Genomic DNA, 23,975 nt, shown 5'->3' on the forward strand with positions numbered 1-23,975 from the left:
TAGAAATAGAATGGTAAAGTACATGGATACTAGACTCAGTTTTGCCACTGATCAGTAGACAGATTCACACATGGACAAAATAGAAAATGATCACAGTATATACATCATAGCATAGTTGTGAATTGTGAGGATAAAGCAAACTATTTTCAGCAAGCTTAGTAATATGGTTACAATAGTATTTTTATATATATATATATTTTTTTTTCTTCCTCTAGACTCTTCAATAGACACTCCTCTCTTCTAAGGTGGAGATTTATCTCAGCATCACTAGCACTTCCAATCAAACCAAGCAAGATTCTCTATAAAATTTAATTGCTTTAAGGCTCTTTCTGTAGACCAGCTTTACAAGTAAAATAGCCAGTTTCATTGGATTTTACTCTGTAATTTAAATTCAAGAGGAAGTGGACAAGTAAAATGACAAACAAGTAGAAAGGCTCTATACTGAAACCTATATGTGACTTTCCAGGACGGATCAGTAGGCAATGACAAGCTGGCGGGCTTTGCAAGAGAAAACCACTCCCTCCACAGGAGACCTGTCGCTGCAGTCTCTGCAGGAAGCTGCTCTTAAGGACTCAGGTCCCCGGGCCAGCCGTACTCATGCACATTTACATTCTGGAGTTAGGGTCACACTCAAAGGCCTCTTCATGTGGAACCTTAACAGAGGCCCTGTGCTGAGACCATCTTCGAGGGTGCAGAAAACTGTGGTGAATACAATTTTCAGCAGGCTGACTCAGTACTGTTCTACCCCTACCCTAACCACCCTCCCCTTCCATAAAGCAATAAGAGACTTTTACTCAGGGATCCCTCCTCAATGAGATCACCATCACATCTGCATTCGTCCATCTGACATTCAGCCAACACTGTTCCCTGAGGGAAAATGGAACAGGGAAGGCATTCTTTCTCTAGCTTAGTCTTTTGCTTTCATTTCCCAGTAAGTAGCTTAAATCTCATCTGTCACTTTCTCTTTAGGACATTGATCCCAGGCGACCACTCAGACACCTAGCAGCTCAACTCTCTCCAGATAATGTCAGCTTCTGACATTCAAGTGAGATTGGTGAGATGGAGCAACACTGCAGATATAAAATATCCTGGAAAACAAAATTTTGCTTCACACATTCTACAAGATAGCATTATCTTTTTAATGGTTTCTTGATTTACAACTAGGTTAGAAAATACCTTAAGAATTCTACAATACAATTTCTTCATTTAAAAATGAACCTATCATGGGCATGGAAGTCTATGAGGACATAGCAAGGTGCAATGATAAGATTATATTGACTCCTCATCCAAAAATCAAACTTCCACAGAGATATGTGTTGTGTAGGGTTGAGTCCAGAAATACACCAATTCAGACAAGATTATTTTCTTTGTTCCCTTTCAGGAGTTAGGCTCTGCAATGCTACTTGATCACGCATGATGGGATAACCCAAACCCAAGAAGCTAAGGAAAATCTGAGTGAAGATATGTAAATATATGTTTCTCTTATGCAAATATCAAACAATAACTTCAACTTTCCAAATGAATTTATTTCACAGAGAAGGCTAAAGACTTGTAGATTTAAAGAGTCCAAGAGTAGATATATTAGCCAATTGAATTTAATATTGTGTATTGATAAGTTTTGATAGAAGATTTGGAAGAAGGAGGAGATACAAATAGAAAAGGAGATCATGTTTTCACCAACTGCATGAACCCCTCAGAATAAAATAATATGCACTTTCCCAAAACAATAGCAAGCATGTTCGAAAGAGCTGGGGCTTCGTGAGGTAAGGCAGGAGTATGATTCACCATCTTATAGCAAACTCAACTGTATGGGATGAAAAGGGCCATTAGTCTTCCAAATCCTAGTAAAGCACTTTCCACCAAGTGCTTTGCAAGTCGCCCCACAAGCCTAACTTCATAGTTGAAAGTAAATTTGAAATAAAGGACAATAAATCAAAAATTCAACTTCAAGCACAATTTTTGAGACTTGTCTTTGCATTTTTTGTTTGTTTGTTTTGTTTTTTTTGTTGTTTTTTTTTCCAGTCGAACTCATGACCTTGTGCTTGCCAGGCAGGCGCTGTGCTGCTGAGCTAAATTCCTAGCCCCTGTCTTTGTATTTTAGACACTTGAATATTACTTTTCCATTGCAATTATTTGATAAGCTTCCGTTTCCTCTGGCTTCATATACCAAATAGTAATAATTAAAAATATACACTGAAGGATCAGTTAAAACTCACTCCTTAATAACAAACTCATTTCGTAGATGAGCTGCTCTCTAAGTACATGTCTTCTACAATAAGAGATGGAAGAACCAAAGAAACACAGTGACAAAATGCCTAAGTAAGAACAAGACCATTAAATAGTTGCCTTAAACAGCACGAAAGGTCTCAATGAGAATTACAAAGAAACACTTAGTTATTGTTTATACTTCATTGTGTTGTTTATTTAAATAAAGTTTATAAATGATGGAATTTTTCTTTTAAATTATTGTTGCTATCATGCATATAAAAGATAACATTTATCATCCACACATGCACTTGGATAAACATTTCAAATGTCTTTTAACATTAGACACAACAATAATAGTTACTAATCCAAAAATTGTGACTTATCATTTTGTAGACTATTCATTTGTGCAATATAATTCTAGAAATTTAATATTTTTTTCTTTAGAAAAAACACTGAAGAACTACATATGCTACATGCTAAACAGAGCAAATAGGAATTTGCACAGAGCTAATGTCCAGGAAATGCTAAATACCTGCACTTAGGGTAAAAAAAAAAAAAAAAAAATCTGCTTTTATTATGCAAACTTCACAATGAAATATCTTATATATTAATACCACTAGAGGGCTTGATACATTTTGCTTAAAGAAAGAATTTCTTAATCCAGAATATCCTGGTATAAATGCAGTTCTACCCGCATCTTTCCAGTCTTACTTATTAAAACATTCACTCATGTGTAAATTAGTAAGAAGACATAATAGAGGGATCTGATCAAAGGAAAATTTTAAAGCTTGAACAATTGATTAAATAAGTGCATTAAGCAAACTGTCTGGTTGCAAATATTACCTAGTCTAAAAGTCACTGAAAATTATTTATGCAAACCTGTATTTAATAACATAATTCTAGGAAAGAGCCTCAGATCTTTTAGATCAATAGTTTTAAAGTTTCTTCATATATATATGTATACATATATATATATATATATCTCCACAATATTATTTACAAAAATTTTACTTCATTGAAATATTCTCTATATTTCAAAGGACTAGTTACCTTTATGGAAATTTCTCTGATTCTAATCTGGTCAAATTTTCTTAAGGAATGTATATTAATAATTACTGTTATTCAATTCATTTCTGAGCAGAATAAAGACATTTAATAAGTTAGATTTTACCATGACTGCTAATTTTGCTTTAAGTTTCATTATTCAGTCATATTGGGAATATATATATTATGAAACAATTAAAAGTAGAAATTTTGATACTCAGCTAAAGAAAAAATCCTCATAACTGATATTTGAACTTTTACTTACCCATTGAACCTACGAATTAGATCCATTGCACCAGGTCCTGAGTGTAGGTGGTTTATTACTACAAATAGAATTTTCAAAACTTTACCTTCAAAGTCCAACTTACTGCTACCTTATGTGAAGTAAAATACCTCTACATTTATGATTATTTAATGAAATTTACATTTTTCCCTTTATAAGAACTTTTTGAAACCACTTCTTCAAACCTTATATTGTTTTCAGGAAAATAACATATCCTATGGCACTGGATAGTTAGAAATATCATTTACTGTATGACTTTTTTGGTTTAAAACACAATGAAACATAATTATATTTGACTACAGCCTTGGGTGACATTCAAATTACGCAGCCCTGAGTTGAGCAGATGCTGATCAACTCACAGTGCCCTGCTGGGGAGCTCAAGTTGGGGATCAGCTAAGATGTCAACACAAGATCAAAAGCCTAAAGTGGTTGTATAGAGGTTTTACTATGAAATAGTTAAAAAAAAAATTCTCTGTATTATATTTGTATTTATAGTTCACAGGATCAAAGTCATTGTGATCTAATAAATGGAATGGGCCACAAATAGTAAAACTGCTCTAAAAGTCAACCTTTTAACCCATCATAATAGCACTTTGAATTAGAGTAGAGGTCTCTGGAATGTTAAGCGGATTCTATTCACTAAAATTTGTTCAATAATTGCTGATATTGCTATAGACAAAAAACCATAAAATATAGCCAGCTCACAGTATAAAGCTTGTCATTCTATACCTCTAATCCTGTAACACATATTGCATTTCATATTGACATTGACTATTATACTTCATAGTATAGCTTTACAATTATTCTACTTTTCATTAAGAAACAGGAACATTCATAAGTGTACTCTGATCAAAATCACTGTGACAACAACCAATTTACATCTTGTCCATCACTTGTGATTATTCTGAATATTTATCCTATAATTAAACAATTCCACACCCAAGACAGTCTTTTCTCCACGTTATTACTGTTCCTCCAGCTAGGGTTTGTTGCATATATAATTGTGCCCATGACCGTTACTGCACAACCTCCTTTATTCTTAAATTGTGTAAAAGTGTACAATATAAAACATTTTCGAGACCCCCTCAAAGTAAACCTTCTAATTTTCTTAGAAAATACTTACAGTTACAAACTATTTGCTGCCCTAATGCTTCATTCAGAATAAATGTCACATGAGAAGAATATCCACGGGTTCATTGTATCTCCTTTCTTTAGTTCATACGATTGCTGCACTCAATTCTGAAAAATAAAAAATTGGAAGGGTTACACTCTCCAATAGAATGATATAATTTCTATGAGATGCATAAATAATAAGAAAATACTAGACTATGTTTGACCACATGTCTCTCAGTACTGAATGAATTCATCATGAAGAATTTTTAAAGTTAAATTTACATACTTTAAAAAATCATTGTTAATTATATCATGCATTAAACAAGTCAGATATAACCTTTTACTTCATGTATAAGATAAAATGAATCTTCACATAATCCATGGGAATTTGACCTGGTATATTCTTACAGTTGTTTTTAGGATAATAAAAAAATAAGAATAAGAATATGTTTCTCTTTAAAGTTATCATAAAACCAACTCCACAATATTTTGATGAGCTAATAAATTAATTTTTAGTACCCAAGAATCCATAGGGTAAGTCACTTTATTTTTCTCTATCCAGTAAATTATGTATACCCATACTGTTTCACAAAAAAAGCATATGTTTAAACATTGTGGGATTCATTAAAGTTATGCAAAGAAAATATTAATTTTTGTATTGTGCTACCTATTGAGTATTTATATATTTGTAGTTATCTTCAGATGCATTGATCACCCATCTTCAGAGGGAGAAGAATATGCCTTTCTGCTTTACTTAGCTATCAGCTGAAATCAGACCATCAACACTGATGGCAGGATTTCCAGCGGAGATCCTCTTTAGGCTGCTAACCTGTGTTACAGTGTCTTACTGGGAATCAGCTTAATATTTAGTAATAAAACTAAAAAAAATAAGATGTATTTGTTTCATTAAAATGTAAAAATCATTTTATGTTCAAATGTTATAACACCCTCACTACCACCTCCCAAAATCAACATTTAGCAGACTCATTTTACATTAGCCCTGCAGAATGGCACAGAGTTTAATGACAGCAGAAGTTAACCAATGAGTTGATCTCATTCACTGTGAGAATAAATAACTTGACAAAAGGCTCACCTCTACAAAATAAAATCTGTACCTCTCCATGTAGGTACACACTATATAGCAGGTAGTTGAAATATTGACTGTTTACAGCCCACTCTCTGATTGCTCTGTATATCCATTCCAATCGTATTACTCTAGCTTTTCATGCATGATTTTGTTTGTTTTTTCTTTGTGATAATGTGATTATCAATTCTTCCTGGGAAGAATTTCAGAAATGAATGCATGCACTAATAATGCTACATGAGATTTACACGTGGAAAGAAGAAGATTCAAGAATTTAATTCAGAAGTATTTTCTTCTACTATAATTTTAATTGTCTTTTTGTCCATTTGTTTGCTATGTCCTCTATGACTTCCGCTGATGTATTACAGTTCTGTTCTCCTCTCTTTACATCTTTCATACCCTACTAGCCACTCAAAACATATTTTATCCTATCTCAGGCAATTATTGCATATTCTTAGAAGCTACTTTTTAAATTTTAGTGTGATTTTCACTGTATTATTTGTCAACATTTTTCTACTACATATCCCTTAAGAGTGATATTTGTTTGATCTTTTTTATTTATACAAAAAAATAACAAAATACAACAACAAAGGCAAAAACAAAACAACACAAAAACAATTAAAACAATTTCAAAACAAGATGATAGGAATTAACAATGCATGTTATATTGCATATTGCTATCGTCAATGAAGTTGCTCAGATTAGCAGATGTAAGAATGCAAGACTGATCAAACAATTAAAAAGAATAACAACTAATTTTAAAAAAAAAAACACTTTAGAAATGATACAGAGCTTCACTGAACAATATGGCAGGAATTAAACAATGGCTGTTATACTGCATATTGTTGTCTTCAAATTAGTTGTTCAGATACCAGATATAAGCATGAAAATTTGGTCAAAATTTTAAGCATTAACTGTTCATTTGAATAACCCAATAGACATCAGCAGTACAATTCTGCCAGCTATCCCTGTATTCACATCTATGTATTTTCCCCTCCCTTCTTTCTTTCTTTTCTCCTTTCCCTCATCCCAATTGTTCCTTTGCTTTGAGCAATGCATTTCCATTTCACAATTATCTACTGTACCTTTTGGGTTTTATTTACTCTTTCAGGTTCTTACACTAGGGAGACAATACAATGTTTACACATGTAGCTCTGATTTATTTCACTTATGGGTATGGTCACCATTTATCTATAAAAGCCTCAAGTTTATCTTTTTTATAGCTGAGTGATACTCCACTGTATAAAAATACCACAGATTCAATGCTTGATCTTCATTTATTTCTCTCACATTATAAGCTCGTTTCTGAAAACTCAAAATTTTCCTTAGGCTTTCAACTTTTTACACATTTTATGTTAACTTATGAGACTATATATGGTCAAAACTTCCTTTTTCTATTCCATTCTATCATTTAGGACATATGTTTCTCATCTCTCTTATACTTACATTCCCACCTATTCCTGCTGGTGAATGTGAGGTTTCTACACAGAGATATACACGGTGTTACTCTTCAGTTCTTGGACTGGAAATCTTTTCAATTCTTGGAACTCATCATTCGCTGAAGTTGTCCATAAGAATTTGGATTTCAATTCAATGCTCTTTTAAGAACAGTCTTTAAAAATTTTACTTATTTTACTTATTAAGTCTATCTTATCATTTTTTCGGTATGTATTTTTCATGAATGCACAGACAGTGTCAACCCCTTTAAATCAAAATCACTAAAAAGTACTGAATATTTGTGTGACTGACTGAATGAATACACTGACCTTCACTGTGTCTAATGTTGATGGTCCATGGTTCTCCCCTTATTGGATCATGAAATTCATACAGTTTAACTAACAAGGTTTGTATTTACGGAGATTCTTCTTGCTTAGTGACTACAGGTATTTGTTATGGGTCTTGCTTTTTAGTTTCCTTTACTTTGGCACTCTATTTACAGGCTAGTCTGCACCTTACAGATGGGCAAATTCATTGACATCACAGTTAGATCTATCCAAAGATTCATTCTCAGAATAACTGGAAATCAGTGAATGTATTATCACAAATGCTAATATGGGTTGTTAGAAAAAGAATACTACCGCTATTTGAGGCAGCAGAGCTAGATAGAATCTAATGCAGAGTCAGAGAGGAATTGGGACCTCAAGGAAATCAGCATCAAAAAAGAAGGCCATGCAATGGCCAGGATTACATGCCACCTTATATAAACAGCAACATGAGATTACACTATACCACCTGATCTAATAAGTCTACAGAGGAATCAAATGCCCAAGTGAGTGAACAGAGCATTTCACCCCCTCTATCCCCAAAATGACTGTTCTTTTCAGGTACCCATATTATGTGACTTGCTTCCCTTGGGTCAATCTTAGCTAAGTGGCTACACATGTGATCCTACACTGGTTGTACTTTCACCCACATGGGATCCGCATTGTTACTTTCCCTCTGCAAATTACGCCTGACAAAGGACTGCAGTAGCCACCCAGTTTTCAAGGACTCTCCTGGAAATCCAGGAGCTACTCTTCTTCCTCTTACTTCTATGAAATGCCCCCTAAATGCTTCCTTTAGTTTACTCCTTCATTCCTCGATTTTGAGGCACTACAAACCCGGGCCCTTTGACATTTAACATGTAGGGAGTTACATTTTTCCTACACCATTATTATCCCACAAGTGGTGAAAATCACAATCAACTCTTGAGTAATTTTGGAGTGATTTGTCATTGTGATAGCTCAATTCAACTTTGAATGGTTATTCAATGTCTTATCAGTTTACACTTAAATTCAACATCCACCAGAGGCACTTGTTGTAAAAGCACCATCCCAATTTTATTTCAGTATTTGATATCTCTTTTCTTGTCAATGACAAAAATGATGTAATCTACTTAGTTACCTTCTGGACAATATAAAATTATAAACCTGGGAATAAGGGGACAGAGAGGTAGATGATAACCCTTCCACTCACCATGCATTTCTGTTGCATCCTTTCATACTAACCAGTGCTATGTACACATAACTAACACATATCTTTAGCTTGGGGAAAGCAATAAGTGAAAGTGAGGCCTATTTCACTCCTGATTAGCAGCCCTACCCTCAGAATACTTTTTGGTTCTTGATGTCTAACTTACTCTACCAGAGGAATGACAGGCAGTGGGATCCAAGTGCTCCAGAATTCCTATGCCACCTACAATCAAAATACTTTTTATACTTTTTCAATTTCTAGCTAAGAAAAAAATGAGGATCCTGTTAGAATGTGATTTGCCCACATACGGCACCTTTAGAATATCTGGCTCTAAGACAATAAAACAAACAAATATTAAAACCATCAAAAACAAAACAATGAGCTCTAAATGCTATAAGTTATAAACCATACATGTTTATAATAGGGAATAAACAACTATGTTTTAATGAGGACAAATTTAACATCTAGTAATAAAAGGTTTTAAAATACTATTACTCTATTGTAACATAAAAACTATTTTCATTACAAATGTTATAACACTTTTCTTTGTACCTCCCAAAGTCAGAATTTAATGGATTCCTTTCAAATGAATGCTAAAGACTGTCATACATCAAAGCAGTCATGTTCTTTCCTATATTTTGCAGATATTAATCAGGCCTTTTCAAAAATACTTTAGCACTAGCCATACATTTTCAATCTTTCCTCTATTTGACTCTTTCAAACAAATTACCCATTTCAAGATAATTTCTGTTGACTGGTCAAGAGTTTCTTACTTATTATTTGTAAATTAATTAAGGTAGTGTTTTGTTTATGAAACCCCATGGACAAACTTAGCCTAATGTGAACAAATAATTTTTGTGTTAAATTTTTAAAAGTTAATATACATACCTATTATTTAAGGTACAATATACATTAAATAATAATATTTACAGTTAATATTTAGCAATTTGAAATTTTGAAAAAATTCAAAGGATCTTAATAAAACTGTAAAATTAGAATGCAAATGTCAATATGCTAAATGCCAGATTTCTGAGGCAAATATGCATAAGAAATAAAGAAGACATATATGTCTTTTAAAGCATAAACTTTGCTGACAGATACCTTGAATTTAATTTTCCACAAACACGAGGAATCACACATACATGAGAGTTACATAAAACCCTTGATTTTCCAAGAGTACATACTAAGAAAGACTTAAAACAAAACATGAATTGTAAAAATATAAAAGGATGCTTACACTGAAGAGTTTAATTCAATATTCATGTAAGATGATTCAATTTACTTATATGTTAATACTTCTAAAATAAAATGAAAAATGACTCTCCAATGAGAATTCATGTTTGAGGCAGGAAAATATTTATAAGCTGTCAGATTTATTCTTTCAAACAACTCATGTTGATAGAATATACTGAGTCTGTGTATGGAGACAAAGTAGAAAGTTGGGCTTAGATTGGATTCTGAAAAAAATAAAGTTATAACTTCATCTCATATAAACTGTTTTGTCATTTCTCTTACATAAAAATCTTTGCAGAAGATATTTCAAATGGAAATTAATTACATTTAATTTTATGTAAAGGTATTTTAAATATTTAGATTCTTGTTTATGTATACATATAATTTCATGATATTTCTTTTGTCTATTAAAGAAATTTGATTCTTTAAAAATTCACTTTGTTAATCAGTGATGCAGAGTATGCAGATGAAGATGCAGAGGAGAAACATAAAAATATCTGACTATTTCTGCAGGGTCAAATCAAACTAATATGCTAAGAAATTGGAAGAATGAACAAATTATAACCTCAAGAAGTATGTCACTTGCTTATTAAGACATTATAAAGTCAATTGTGACTTAAGATTCATGTGTATTTTTCTCTGAGATCTCCCATGTGAGATGTTAATTTTAATATCTAAGATTAAATCTAATTTTTTTCACGTCATCAATTGAGACAGAAAAAGTAAACCTTTTTGAGTGGGAAGAAAATTTGACATTTACAGTTTAATAATAGGAACACAGATTTGTTTTTGAACATTCAGCCTGAAAAGATACAACACCTACAAGATTAAGAATGAGATGATAAAGGGCAACTGCATATTTGTCTGAAATGATAAAGCTGTCAAAAGTTGAACTGGTTGAGGATGAATTATTCTCCATCAAGAGATTCCCAAACGATAGTGGTTCCTACTTAAGACTTACAGAATCCCCCGAAGGAAGGTAACCTTTATCTGTACCGTGTTTACAGTTTTGAACCCTTTTGTGCGCTTTCTTTTTCTTCTCTATTCAGGAATGAGGGAGAAAAGCAGGTCAATGAAATTTTGTGGAACTTGGCGTTACTTTTCTATTTTCATGCAGCTTCACATCATTTATCTTTCACCTTCTGCCAAATTTTCTAGATGTTTACCGATAGTTATTTATAAATTTTTATGATTTCAAATAATTGTGCCCCCAAACAGTCTGAAAAATGAAGACCTGTAAACATTTGTTCATACAGTGTTTAATATTTTCCATTAGAGAGCTTTATAAAGTGTACTGTGATTTAAACTGTTTTTCTGACGTTCTGAAGTGTTTATCTTTAGAATCAAATAATAGCTTCCTTTTACTTTTATTCTATGATATAGAAACTTATCTTGTAGGCATATTTTCACTCAGATTATGTGTGACTTTTACAGTGAAAACATTCTTTACACTAAAAGTTTAAAAACCAAAAGTACATCATAGATGGGGATATAGCTCAGCGGCACAGCCTGGCAAGTGTGGGGTTGTGAGTTAGATTCCAGGTACCAGAGGCGGGGCGGGAGGACATCATAAAAGGACTAAAGTTTATCATTTTTATCAGTTCTTCACATAAAAATTTACATTTTAAATATTCTTTGCCCATTAAAGCATGAGATGGTAAGATGGCATGTATTTGTCTAGTTCATTTACACGCACAATGCAATTCTCCTATTCACTATCTTACCTTTCAGTATAATAATACCAATTAGATGCTGCTATTTACTTTGAGTATTCAGAGACATTATTGTAATTTTCAACCTAAGAATACTTTTATTCAATTAAAGAAAGTTATTCCTTTAGTTAAAATAAACATCGTTTTTGAAAAGTTTTTAGGTATTGCTGCTGATCATTATTTTTAATTGCACAGATAATGCTGGCATTGCACTCTAAATCTGTGTATCATATAAAGTATGGCAGGCCATTTTTTAGTTTAAACAATTTATTTAGATTAATTTGGTTTTTACTAATTTCCTTGTTTCTCAAATGATGGTGATATTTTAAGAATGAAATGACATGAAAGAGCAAAACATTTATATTTCTGGCTTCTTCAGGTACCAAAACAAAACACTGCCAGGCCATCACCTCAGTGCTCCTTTCCCATCGTTTTGCTCTTGATGTTTTCCCCCACTCACAATGTGATCTTTTCTAAAAGCACTGAATAAAAACTCCAGAAATAAGCAAGCAATGCTTCCAGAAATTCCAGAAATAAGCAAGGCTTCATGTGTCTCTGAAGCATTACTTAATCACATAAAGTCCTGCTGTGTCCCACCTGGGGGCAGGCTTGCCATTTTGTGCACATCCTCTTTACCACACCAGCCTGTTAGTACCTTCACAACTGTGCTGTGCATCATGACATTAACGAATGTGGTATTACAGGACCTGTGTTCCAGTACCCCTTGGTTTACTTAATAATATTCTAAAAGCCTAAGATACTAGCAATTCAGATGTGCTGAAGAAAAGCCATGCAGTGCTTCCTATAAGTGAAAAGGAATGTACCCATAGAAAAAACATCATATATACAGTGTTTGGTGTGATCTACTGTTTCAAACATCCTGAGGCTTTGAAATGTTCCCCTGTAAGGAGGTATCGAGTATGTATACAAAGATATAAAAGTCAAGAAAATATACTTCAAGGACTTTGTAATCCCATTGACAAAAGCAGAGGAAGCACACAGAGACGTGAACAAGCTGGGTTCTCCCTTGACCCGAGCTAAACTGGGCCATAGACCCCAACTACCTGTCAAAATGTTATCTGAATTGTTACATCTGGCGGTCACTTCAGAGTCCTCACTTAATGTGACACACCGGCAGCATCTGAACCACTGGGTAAGTTCTTCTTCCTCTGCGAATGGTTTTGCACTTGACCAACATTCCCTGTTAGTTCCTGTCATGTTACTCTCGCCACTCCATTTATTCTCCTTCCTCGGTCCCTTCGAATCTCCAGATTTAAGACTGAACTCAGAGGGCTCAGTAGCACAGCCCACAGCATGGTTGTCCCCTTATTACCCTCACAATCTAGGACTGTGTCATCCAATACAGCAACACAACCTGTGTGCTACTATACAATGTATAAGGCTATTTCAATGTGAGCTTATATTAATTTAAATTGAACAAAATTAAAATACACAGGTGCTCAGGCCAAACTTTGTTTACCCTTGTCTTTCTTTCACCCAAAACACACAAATAATCAGCAATCAATGTGGGTTCTACCTGAAAAATATCATTATGAAGAATGGGTAATGCTTTTCAATAGCATACTTAATGGAAAAAGAAGTCTATTCATTACATTACTATTTGTAATGGGAAAGTGGAAAATAACCCAAAAGTTCAACAGGGGAGGTGTTATATACATCCTAGAACATTCTTATAACAATCAGGTAACTACAAAGTAGAATGATAAACATCTCCATAAACTACTGAGGAGTAATCTCTGGGATATTTTGTTATATGATAAATTAAAGTGTGTCCAGGATGCAAACATTTATCTAAATGTCTGTACATACTGTAATAGAGTATATTAATAGTATAGAAATAATATAACATACATTATATAGTGTGATATTTCATATAATGGTCAGAGATGTTGACCATTTTTTCATCTAGTTATTGGCCATCTGTACTTCTAAGAAGTGTGTATTTTCAGGGCTGGGGATTTAGCTCAGCGGCAAAGCGCCTGCCTGGCAAGCACAAGGTTGTGAGTTCGGTTCCCGGGACCGGAGAAAAACCAAAAAAAAAAAAAAAAAAAAGTGTGCATTTTCAGTTTCCATTTTTTATTGAGTCTTTTTTTAAAGGGTCTAGGCATTTCATCACCTCCAAAACCATTATGCTGGTATCAACCAGTATTACATTTTGCCCAGATTATTGCCCTAAAATCTCTTAAGGATGTTAGAAACTGCTTCCTTCTTCCTACATCTGTTCTTAAGCCACAGTGACCCTTCAGAGTAGGGTGGATGATGACAAGCTTTTGCTAAGTTCATCTTATGACTTCTTGTCTCTCTTACCTGCATCGACACTGTCCCTCTTACCATTCCACAGTCTTACTGTGCCAAAACCACAGCAAACGGGGTTCTGCCTCCACAGGGCTTGTGCCCATGCTTTTTGCTTTTTCTTGAATCCGATCACTACCACTCTCCTTGCTGCTGTTCTCCTGGCATCTGCATCAGCTTGCTTTCCCATAACCCTTGATTAAGTCTTCCTTTGTTTCCAGGTTCAGATCACACTATATATGTATGTTTTGTCTCCATCACACACCTCATTCTGATGTATACATTTTCCAGTTTCCATTTTTTCATTCGTACGTATTTTCAGTACATAATGATAATTTTCCTCATGGGAGTCAGTAAATCTACATAAAACATCTTAATTCTTTTTTTCTATCCACTTGCCCTCCCTCCACAACCCCTCCAACTTTTGGAGGTCCTCTTCACTTTTGCAAAAGATCTACTGCCCTTTTCCCTACTGTCTTTGTTTGTTTGTTTTTACTTCTGGTACTAGGAATCGAACTCACGACCTTGCACTTGCTAGGCAAGTGCTGTGTCACTGAGCTAAATCTCCAGTCCCTTCCCTACTGTCTTTCATCTTGATTTGTATTTACATTTAGAGCACCCTTATATAAATGAAACCATGCGATATTTAACCTTGAGTGCCTGACTTATTTCATTTAAATTTATGATGTTAACAACGTGTGTCTTTTTTTCACAAATGGCTCAGGTTTATTCTTCTGTAGAAGAGACTAAATTGCGTATCAATACCACACTGAAAAAATTATTAGTGCATGTTCCCAGTACCTAGTGCTTACATTCATTACATGGAATAATGAAGCTGGACCCATACCTCTTATCACAGACTGACCTAAAATAGAAATGGATCAAAGATACAAATGTTAAAACAGAAAAAAATGTGCTTGAAGATAACATAGGTAAAATATTTGAAGACAGCCTTAGGCAACTCAAATTGCACAAGAATAACATCAAAAATCAACAAGCGGGATCACACAGTATCAAATTTAAAACTTCTTCACAACAAAGAAAACAATCACAATAAAGAGACAGCATACAGAATGAGACAAAAATGTGGCCAGAAAAATAACATCTAGTACATATAAAGAACTCAAAAAATTAGACCCCTTAAAATAAAAGACTCAATAAAAAAACGGAAACTGAAAACAAACACACACTTCTCAGAAGTAGAAATGGCCAATAAATACATGAAAAATGTTCAGCATCTCTGACCACTAGAAAAAGGTGATAAATATAACACTGAGTTTCCATTTTATTCCAGGGAGAATGGCCACCACCAAGAAACTGAATGATTTGCACCCTGAGTAAAGTCATTTCTTCCTCTTTTCCTGACTTTTACTCTGATAAATTTCCATATCTATTCCCTTATATTCCAGAGTTAATCAAATTAATAATCTTACTTTACAAAATATAATCACTTCCTTTTATGATTTGCCATTTCATTCTATAATATATAGCATGGACATCATTCCAGTTTATTACACTTTTGTCTACAAAATTCATTTTAATAACCCAATGATTGTATTTTGTAGGCATATTCTATCATATAATAGTAAATTTTAATCTATTTAAATGTATTAAAACAGAAATGCAATAAACACACTTGTGTATGTATCTTTGAACATATACATATGGTACAGTATTTTACTCATTTAAAATCCAAGTGGTAGAACTGATATGACAAGTGGTATACACACTTCCAGTTTGAACAAGCATAAATGTGAACATTCCCAGGCAGTAATCTTAAGTTCAATATCATTGTGAGTCAAAGGGGTGGGGCTGTAGCTCAGTGACAGAGTGCTTGCCTAGCATGTACAATGTCCTGAGTTCAACCTCTAGTACACAATAAAATAATAATAATAATATCATTATGAGTCATTCTTTTTATTTAATGTCATTGAGATAGAATATTTTAGATAATTTTCCCTCTCCCACTTTTTAAAGCTTCTTACCCATGCTTTATTCCTCAGCTCATTTTTATAATGAGGAGTTGGACATGTTTTACATTGCTTTGCGTAAAAGGTTTGTACCTTTGGTCTATTAACAATCTTTATACACACTCATAGGTAGTGATATGTGTACATGGGGTGATCAAAATACACGATGAATATTTAACCTAAAAATTTTTACAGTGAAATACACATTACCATTAACCTTTCTCATAATACTGCCTCTCGCTTTGAACATATTCCATCTTTCTCGCCAGTTTCTGAAGCAACTCTGGGAGTCCATTTTCATGACTGTCTTTATGAATTATCACAGTGAATGCTGCTGCTGGGTGCATTCCAATGGACAGACAGGCTCGTAAAAACATTGCAGTGTGTCCTCACCCGCACTGTTCCCTGGACTTGGCACCAAGCAACTTCTGGCTCTTCCCCAAAGTCAAAATGACCATGAAAGGTAAATGTTTTGAATCAATTTAGCAATCAAGGCAGCCAGGACAAGGCATCTAAAATCAGGAAAGAGGACTTCCAAAACTGCTTCAGAAACTTCAAAGAATGATGCCCTAAGTGTGTTCAAGTGGAGGGGAATATTTTGAGAGGGATTAACAGCAATGACTTTTTCTGTAATATATGTTTATAATTTAAACATTTACCATGTTTCTCAATCAAACTTCATCTATGTATGTAATCATGTGTACATATCTTCGTATGTGAATATATATGTATAATTTCACTTGCTTTTCAAATTTATTTATATATACTAACCTATCTGCTATTCAGAAGTTTGAAATTTTAATTAGAGTCATTATTTTCAGGTTGATAACTTCTGCATTTTTGCTCTAAGCATTGTGTTTTCTTTGAATACTTGCCTAATTTGTTTTTATGTATATGCATACACTCTATAAATAATATAAACATGCCATAAAATTAACTATACAAGCACTGTGTAATGAAATTACTCTTTGGGTACTCAACCTTGTTTGCTTATTTACCTACCCTCCTCCCCACGATGAATAACCAGTTGATTTTAAAGATATATTGAACACAAACCAAATCTCCCTAAATGCTGCAGTCAGCTTATTATTTGCTCTATGGGTTTTCTTTTCTACTAACTTGCCTCTTTACACCTTAGACTCTTTTAATTCCTTAAATACTTACTGTTATCAACCACAGGTTCTTAGTTGAAATACAGATACTGAGACTATTATAATCACAAGCAATGTTGACAGAAGGCTCTGCATGCATTTTCCTTAGATTTTTTAAATATTCTTTTTAGGAATAATTTTTCTAACAATTTTGAAATTATTGATCTCCACGTGTATGTTACTAATTTTAGTAAATTCCCAAATTTAAAAATAAGACTTAGATTTAAAATATATTAGCTAAGAAGTATTGAAACTTTAAAAAATTATTTAGACAAAATAATCTCCATCCATGGAAACATTCTGTACTTCCAGCAAATTAATGGAAAGGGGTTGCCCTTTTATAAAAAAAAAAAATTAAATTACCTGTTAGCTAAACAATTTATTATCTCATTAAATTCTAAAGTACCTCTATTGGTTTCATATTTTGGTGCCATTGGCCCATCAAAATGTTTTATTTTTATTGAATTCATGTCTTCTCCTTGTCATTGATAATGAAATTTAGCTTGAGAATATTTAACTTTGTTACTTGATAGGTAAAAAATACAGAAGCAGAAAAAATTAATAAATATATATTATATACTTGTAAGTATAAAAAAGGTCTTTCATTAAGAAAATTTAGAAAATAAAGCTTAAAAACAGTGTTACAGTTGCTAGAGACAGGTAGAAAATACTGTGATTTTTCACCCAGGCATATTCACTATTTGGCAATAGAATCAATAATTTCTTATGCTTAACAAAGTAGAGCAGGCTGGGGATTTAGTTCAGTGGCATAATGCCTGCCTGGCAAGCACAAGGTCGTGAGTTTGATTCCCGGTACCAGTAAAAAAGCCAAAAAAATAAAACAAACAAACAAAAAAAACCCCACCAAAGTGGCGCATAGACTTTATGTTTGCAGAAGCATTCATTTACACTAGAACATTTCTTCTTCACATATTTAGACTGTCACACATAACCATACATGCATGTATGCATATATTTATGCATACAAATAAAAAACTATATATATTATTAAAATGAATTGTTTTGTTTTGTGTGTGATCCCTCTTCTGTTTGCATGGTGAAGTGAAATCACCAATGTTATAGTAGAGGAGGCAGTGATTTAGGGAGCTGATTAAATTCTGAGGGTGGAACTCTCTGGATTGGAATTAATTAGCAGATAATAGAGGCCCCATAGGCCCATCTCCTGTGCCATGTGAAGACAAGGCAGAGAGTGCCATGTTTGAATCCTGCGACAGGTCTTTAAAAGGAGCAAAGTCCCCTGGTATGCTTACCTTAGACTTCTCAGTGTTGAAAACTGTGAAAACCAATTTTTATTGTTTATAAGTTACTGAGTCCATAGTACTTTGTAACAGTATCCTGTTTGGACTCAGACAAATTATAAAACCCTAGAGTTTCAAAGAAATATATTGTATTACAGTAGTCCTTCCTTGTCTATGGGAAAGACTTTCCTAGGCTCAAGTGGAAGCCAGACACCATACAGGGTAGCAAACCTTCAATAGATTATAACAGATAGATAGATAGATAGACAGATGGATAGACAGATGGGATAAAGTATAAGCAATGTTGGCTACAGTAAGAAAATAACAACACTAATAATAAAATTGAACAATTATAACATTATACTATAAAGAAAGTTATATGAATATAATCTCTTAAAATTTACTAGATTATGCTCATCCTGCTCATGCTGATATGAAATGATATAATTATGCAGGCACTGCAGTTTTGGGTCAGGCCACCATGGAAGCCTTATTTGAACACAAGCATTCCAACACTGCTATATTCCATTGATACACATGAAGGCTGCTAAAAGACTAAAGGAGCAGAAGCATATGAAAAGGAATAATTCACTTCTGGAAGAGGCAGAGCAGAAAAGTACAAGACTCCAGTATGCTACTTAAATGGTACGCAGTTTAAAACCTCTGAGGCAGGTGGAGCACAGCAGCACAAGCCTGTAATGCCAGCACTGTGGAAGGCTGAGGGCAAGTTTAAGCACAGCACAGGCAACCGAACAACCTAATGAGATCTGTCTCCAAACAAAATGAAACAAACAAAACAACAACAAAAGCAGTACTCTAGGCAGGGAATGCAGCTCATTATGCAGAATTTGAGTTGCATCCCCAGTACTGAAAAAGAAAAACAAAATTATCAATTGGCTGATACTGGAACTTTCTGTTTATCCTTTTCAGACTGTGGCTAAATGGAGGGAAATGAAATTGTAGAAAGTGAAACTATAGGTAAGAAAGGCATACTGTCTTACACATCCATAAAAGAGTTTCATTGCAAGTGTCAGGAAAAACAGATATACAAGTCTTTCACTTAATATAATTAATCAAAATCCAATGACAAGAGAAAACAGTATCCTCGGTTTGTGGATATTAACTCAAGCAACAAATAATTGTATCATTAATGTCAGGACACATTCATATTCATTTTTGATTCCAAAATCAAAAGTCATAGTAAAACAAATATGAACAGAACATGCACTGTAACCATCTTTTATGTTTCTCAATTGAAGTTTTTCTTTTCCATTCTATAAAGCATTGAATAAACATACAGAAAAATTTTGTTCCCATAAGGACGATGATGAACACACACTAATGTAAAATAATATGTGGTTGGTAATGTCTACGGATCAAACCCAGGGATGTATGCATAATAGGCAAGCATGCTACCAGTGGGCCACATACCCCGGCACACAACAAGTATTCTTAATTTACTGCTCTTCATTGTGCTATTCCTTTGTCTTGGCAGTGGGAAGGAACTCGGGTCAAAGCCAGGCCCTATGAATGCTAGCAAGCTATATTCCTACCACAGCACTTCCTGTATCTGAATATTGTGTTTATTTTTTATTTTTTCTGGTTTTGAAAGTTGATAGGTTTATTTGCTTTTGTAGCTGCTAGTTCATCACTTTTCATTCACAAATATCAAATGCCCTGGCTATACATAAAGAGTTTAAAAATGAACTATCCCATTTTGTAATGGAGTCTAGGGAGGAATTTGAGTTCTTAAAACAGTTCCATTGATTCATTTTGACCTAGAAAGAAAACAACTCTAAATACATAAAATGCTATACTGATTTAAAGCATTTGAAAATCTCTCAAAATATTCAATAACCCTAAATATTGAAAATATTAAGTTAAATGTGAATGAAAAGGTTATTCACATTATAATTAAAACATAAAATAACTATAAATAGGATAATAAAGGGACATGAAAATTAAGTAATTAAGGTAATGAACGTATGGCAATTTTTCCATTAAAATTTATTTTAATACAATCTCTCAAGATTGTTACATGAATACAATCTCTCAAGATTTCTTACTGTATCATACTCATCCTGCTCATGCTGATATGAAATGATACAATTATGCAGGCACTGCAGTTTTGGGTCAGGCCGCCATGGAAGCCTTATTTGAACACAAGCATTCCAACACTGCTATATTCCATTGATACACATGAAGGCTGCTAAAAGACTAAAGGAGCAGAAGCATATGAAAAGGAATAATTCACTTCTGGAAGAGGCAGAGCAGAAAAGTACAAGACTCCAGTATGCAACTTAAATAATTTATTTATTATTCGTTTATTTATGATGAGGATCAAACCCAAGATCTTACAAATGCTAAGCAAGTGCTCTACCACTGAGCTATAGCCCAACCCCTCTTTCTGTCCTATTTATTATTTTCAATGGTATGTCTTCTTTTGTACAACAACAGACATGGAAAATATCCGTTTTGTCCATCAACAGATGAATACATAAAAAAGTGTATTTATACACAATGGTGCACTACTCTCCTATAAAGGATAAACTTGAATCATTTGTAGAAAAATGAATGCACTTTAAGACCACGATATTCAGTGGAAAAAAATCAACATGTGTGCTTAAATACTCCCTGGCTTCTCTTACATGAAAAAACAAAATGTAAATAAAGAGCTCATTTATGTGAGAAAATGAACAAGTAAAGGAAATCCAAAAGTGTACAATATATATTATGAATTGGGACAAATTGTTCAAGAGACAGACTGACTGGGGAAAGGGGAAAGGAAGAATGGTAAAAAGGAAAAAAATACATATACACACAAAATAGTTAAGATAGTTACACAGCTAATTTCTCTCAGTTCATTAAAAAAAAAGTTTTGTGCTAATAATGTATAGATAAGATATCATGTCTGTATCTTCTACTCTGAATAACTACTAAAAAAGAGGATACACTAGCCTGTTTTGAAACTCAGTTTCATTGTTATGTTTATCTTTTTTCTCTTTAAAATTAAAAAAAGAGCACACTAAGAGATAGGTAACAGGAAGTGTGGAAACAGACCACTTTCCAATGGGAGGTGAACTTAGGTGAAAGGACAGGAGAGGGAGGAGAGGAAGGGGTGAACACAGAACTAAGATGTGCTATGTATTTACATCAACTCCTCATAAGAGAGTGTCATCATTTTGAAATGCAAATATGTACTAATAAAAAAGAAAAATTCAAAACAAGGAAAACAAAGGACAAACAATTTTATGTACGGGAAACAAAATGGTAGAATCCAATTACATCAGCAATAATATTTGTTGTGAACGTAATCAAATGGCAAGATAGAAAACTTAGCAATTGTGTTTTTAAGAGTTTTAAGACTACGGCTGACCTTGGGTAAATGAAGCCCAGGAAATCCCTGGAGACTACTATAATGCATCGAATGGAGACTATTATGTTATAATGTGAGTCTCAGACACCAGCGCTGGTGGGTGAGTTCTACGTGCAGTCCAAGAGGGGATACAGCATACAAGCAGTGGTGGCCAGTGAGATGATGGCTAAGGAAAATCATGAAGCAAAAGCTAGGAGAAGGGCCGTGGATTCACAACCACACAGGGCAATCCATGAAAAACGTGTCAGCACAACTCAGACCTAAGATTGTGAATGACTATCAGGTGTCAAGTAAATTGATATTGGAATGTAGGACTCAGGGATAGTAATGCTGAAGGACCGGACATCCTAATACTTAGCTAATAAGGGAGAAGGGAGATTTGCCTCAGCAGTCTTCCAAATTTTCATTCTTTTTCACCTAAGCAGGTGCATGTAGTGTCAAAGGGAAGTTCCACATGCTAGGTGAACTCAAAATAAAGTAAGATTTATTTAGAAGGAGGCAGCTTTAAATATGAATGTCAAAGGACACCTCAAATTCTAATAGAAAGAGGTATACAGAAAGGATACCATTTGTGGCCAAAAAAAATATTAGCATGGATAACTACATAAAAATTCCTAGTTTGAGTGATCAATGACAAAATAGTTTGAATTGGAGTAAGGAAACATTTCAAAAAGGAAAAAATGAATTTTTTTTCTCAAAAAATGTTGTGATCTTTTGACTTACTCTTGTCGCACACTACACCTATGTATCTGAATGATTAAAATTGCCATGAAAGTGTATTACTTTTAAATCTTCATTTTTTTCAAATCATATTGTGGAACTAGATTATATTGAAATTGTCAAATTAAATACCTTAATTTTGAAAATATCTCTTTAGAACTAAATTCACAACACACTTTGGCATTTGATTTGTACTTCTGTGAACTTCATAATACCTCCAGATCTACAATTTGCAGACACACACAACCAAGCATGAGTGTGCACACACTCACGCAGAGGCACACACAGTATATCCATGAAGTACAACCCAAGAACCTACCAAAAGGAAGTCCTACTATACTAATATAAGTTCACAGACATGCGCAGACACACATGCAAAGGAACTTGAGAAACAGCAACTAATAGAATTTTTAGGTCAGATGTTTATGCCTTTTTTATAGCCAGATGTATTTTAAGCTTCTGCACACCTAATTAAACCTATAAGGCAGGCTTAATTAAGACTATTTGAATTCATTCCATCCTGCTAGTTTTACATCTCTCCCTAAGATCAAAGCAGCAGTGACAATTCTGTACCCACAAGGAAGATATGTATGGATTTATATGCATATGTAATATAAGTATTGAATTGATGTGTGTATTTCAAATGAAGTCTTCACCCTAAGTGAGCCTTCTATATTTCTGGAAATTGCTGTGTGAACATTTGGTGCAAAACTTAGAATTACTAAAGAGTTTGAAATGTTTTTTAATACCTTTCATAATTACTACAAACAGGGAAAAATAAATATGACGAAGTATTTCTTTTACTTAAAATATACTGAGCTTTTGTTCTTAAAAATTCTCTTATTCTAATAAAACTATATTTGATTTATAATATTAAGATATAATTTTTCATATTAGTTCATCTTATACTATGCTAATTCAAGTTTTAAGATTATAACTCTAAATGCAAGTTACTATTTCCTAAGATTGGATTTCATTCTGCACCTAAAATTCTGCTCATAAATTTTATCAGTAAGGAAAACTGTAGTATTAATAAGTCATTTTATCATTACTTCTTTGTTTTTATTCCTCAAAATAAAGTGTAAACTGTCCATTTTCCACATTCCTCATACCTAGAAATTCAACCTTCTCACAGTGAAATATTTCAAGATATATTTGATGCACTTCCCAAGCTGGACTAGAAAGATACTAAAATTGCTTGGTATCAAACTATCCTCAAGCATTATTACATACTTATAATACATATAACATCTTTAAGTAAAGGAAATTCATTATGACTTTAATGCTCCCAGGTGTATTATCATGAGTTTCCTTTGGAATACCATAAATTGTAAATTGATATTGACCACAATTTCTCTAATCGAAGGCCAGTTATCTTCATACTTTAATGTTTCTTAAATTCGGATCCATGCTATAGTAGATTTCAAAAGAAACCTACCAGCCATTTCTGTTTCTTTTCTCAGAATCAGTAAGGTTAAATCAATCACACCCTTTACAGATATTGACATCTTAAAGTTGAGGAAAATGTATAAGCCGTGGATTTTGTACTGGCTGATG

At 33.5% G+C, this 23,975-nt stretch overlaps 1 long non-coding RNA gene across 2 annotated transcripts in view; it reads right to left on the reverse strand.

The window, feature by feature from the left end:
- Window positions 1-23,975, reverse strand: part of LOC102013996 — a 99,864-nt gene that overhangs the window by 17,308 nt on the left and 58,581 nt on the right. For both annotated transcript variants that reach the window (XR_259210.2, XR_001233584.1), the window contains exons 2-3: window positions 4,659-4,774; window positions 3,518-3,575 (exon numbers count right to left, since the gene is read on the reverse strand). This is a non-coding gene — a long non-coding RNA (uncharacterized LOC102013996). The remainder of the gene's footprint in view (window positions 1-3,517; window positions 3,576-4,658; window positions 4,775-23,975) is intronic.

Source organism: Chinchilla lanigera, unplaced genomic scaffold, assembly GCF_000276665.1.
Source record: "Chinchilla lanigera isolate Chin_1 unplaced genomic scaffold, ChiLan1.0 scaffold00002, whole genome shotgun sequence".
Taxonomy (NCBI): Eukaryota; Metazoa; Chordata; class Mammalia; order Rodentia; family Chinchillidae; genus Chinchilla; species Chinchilla lanigera.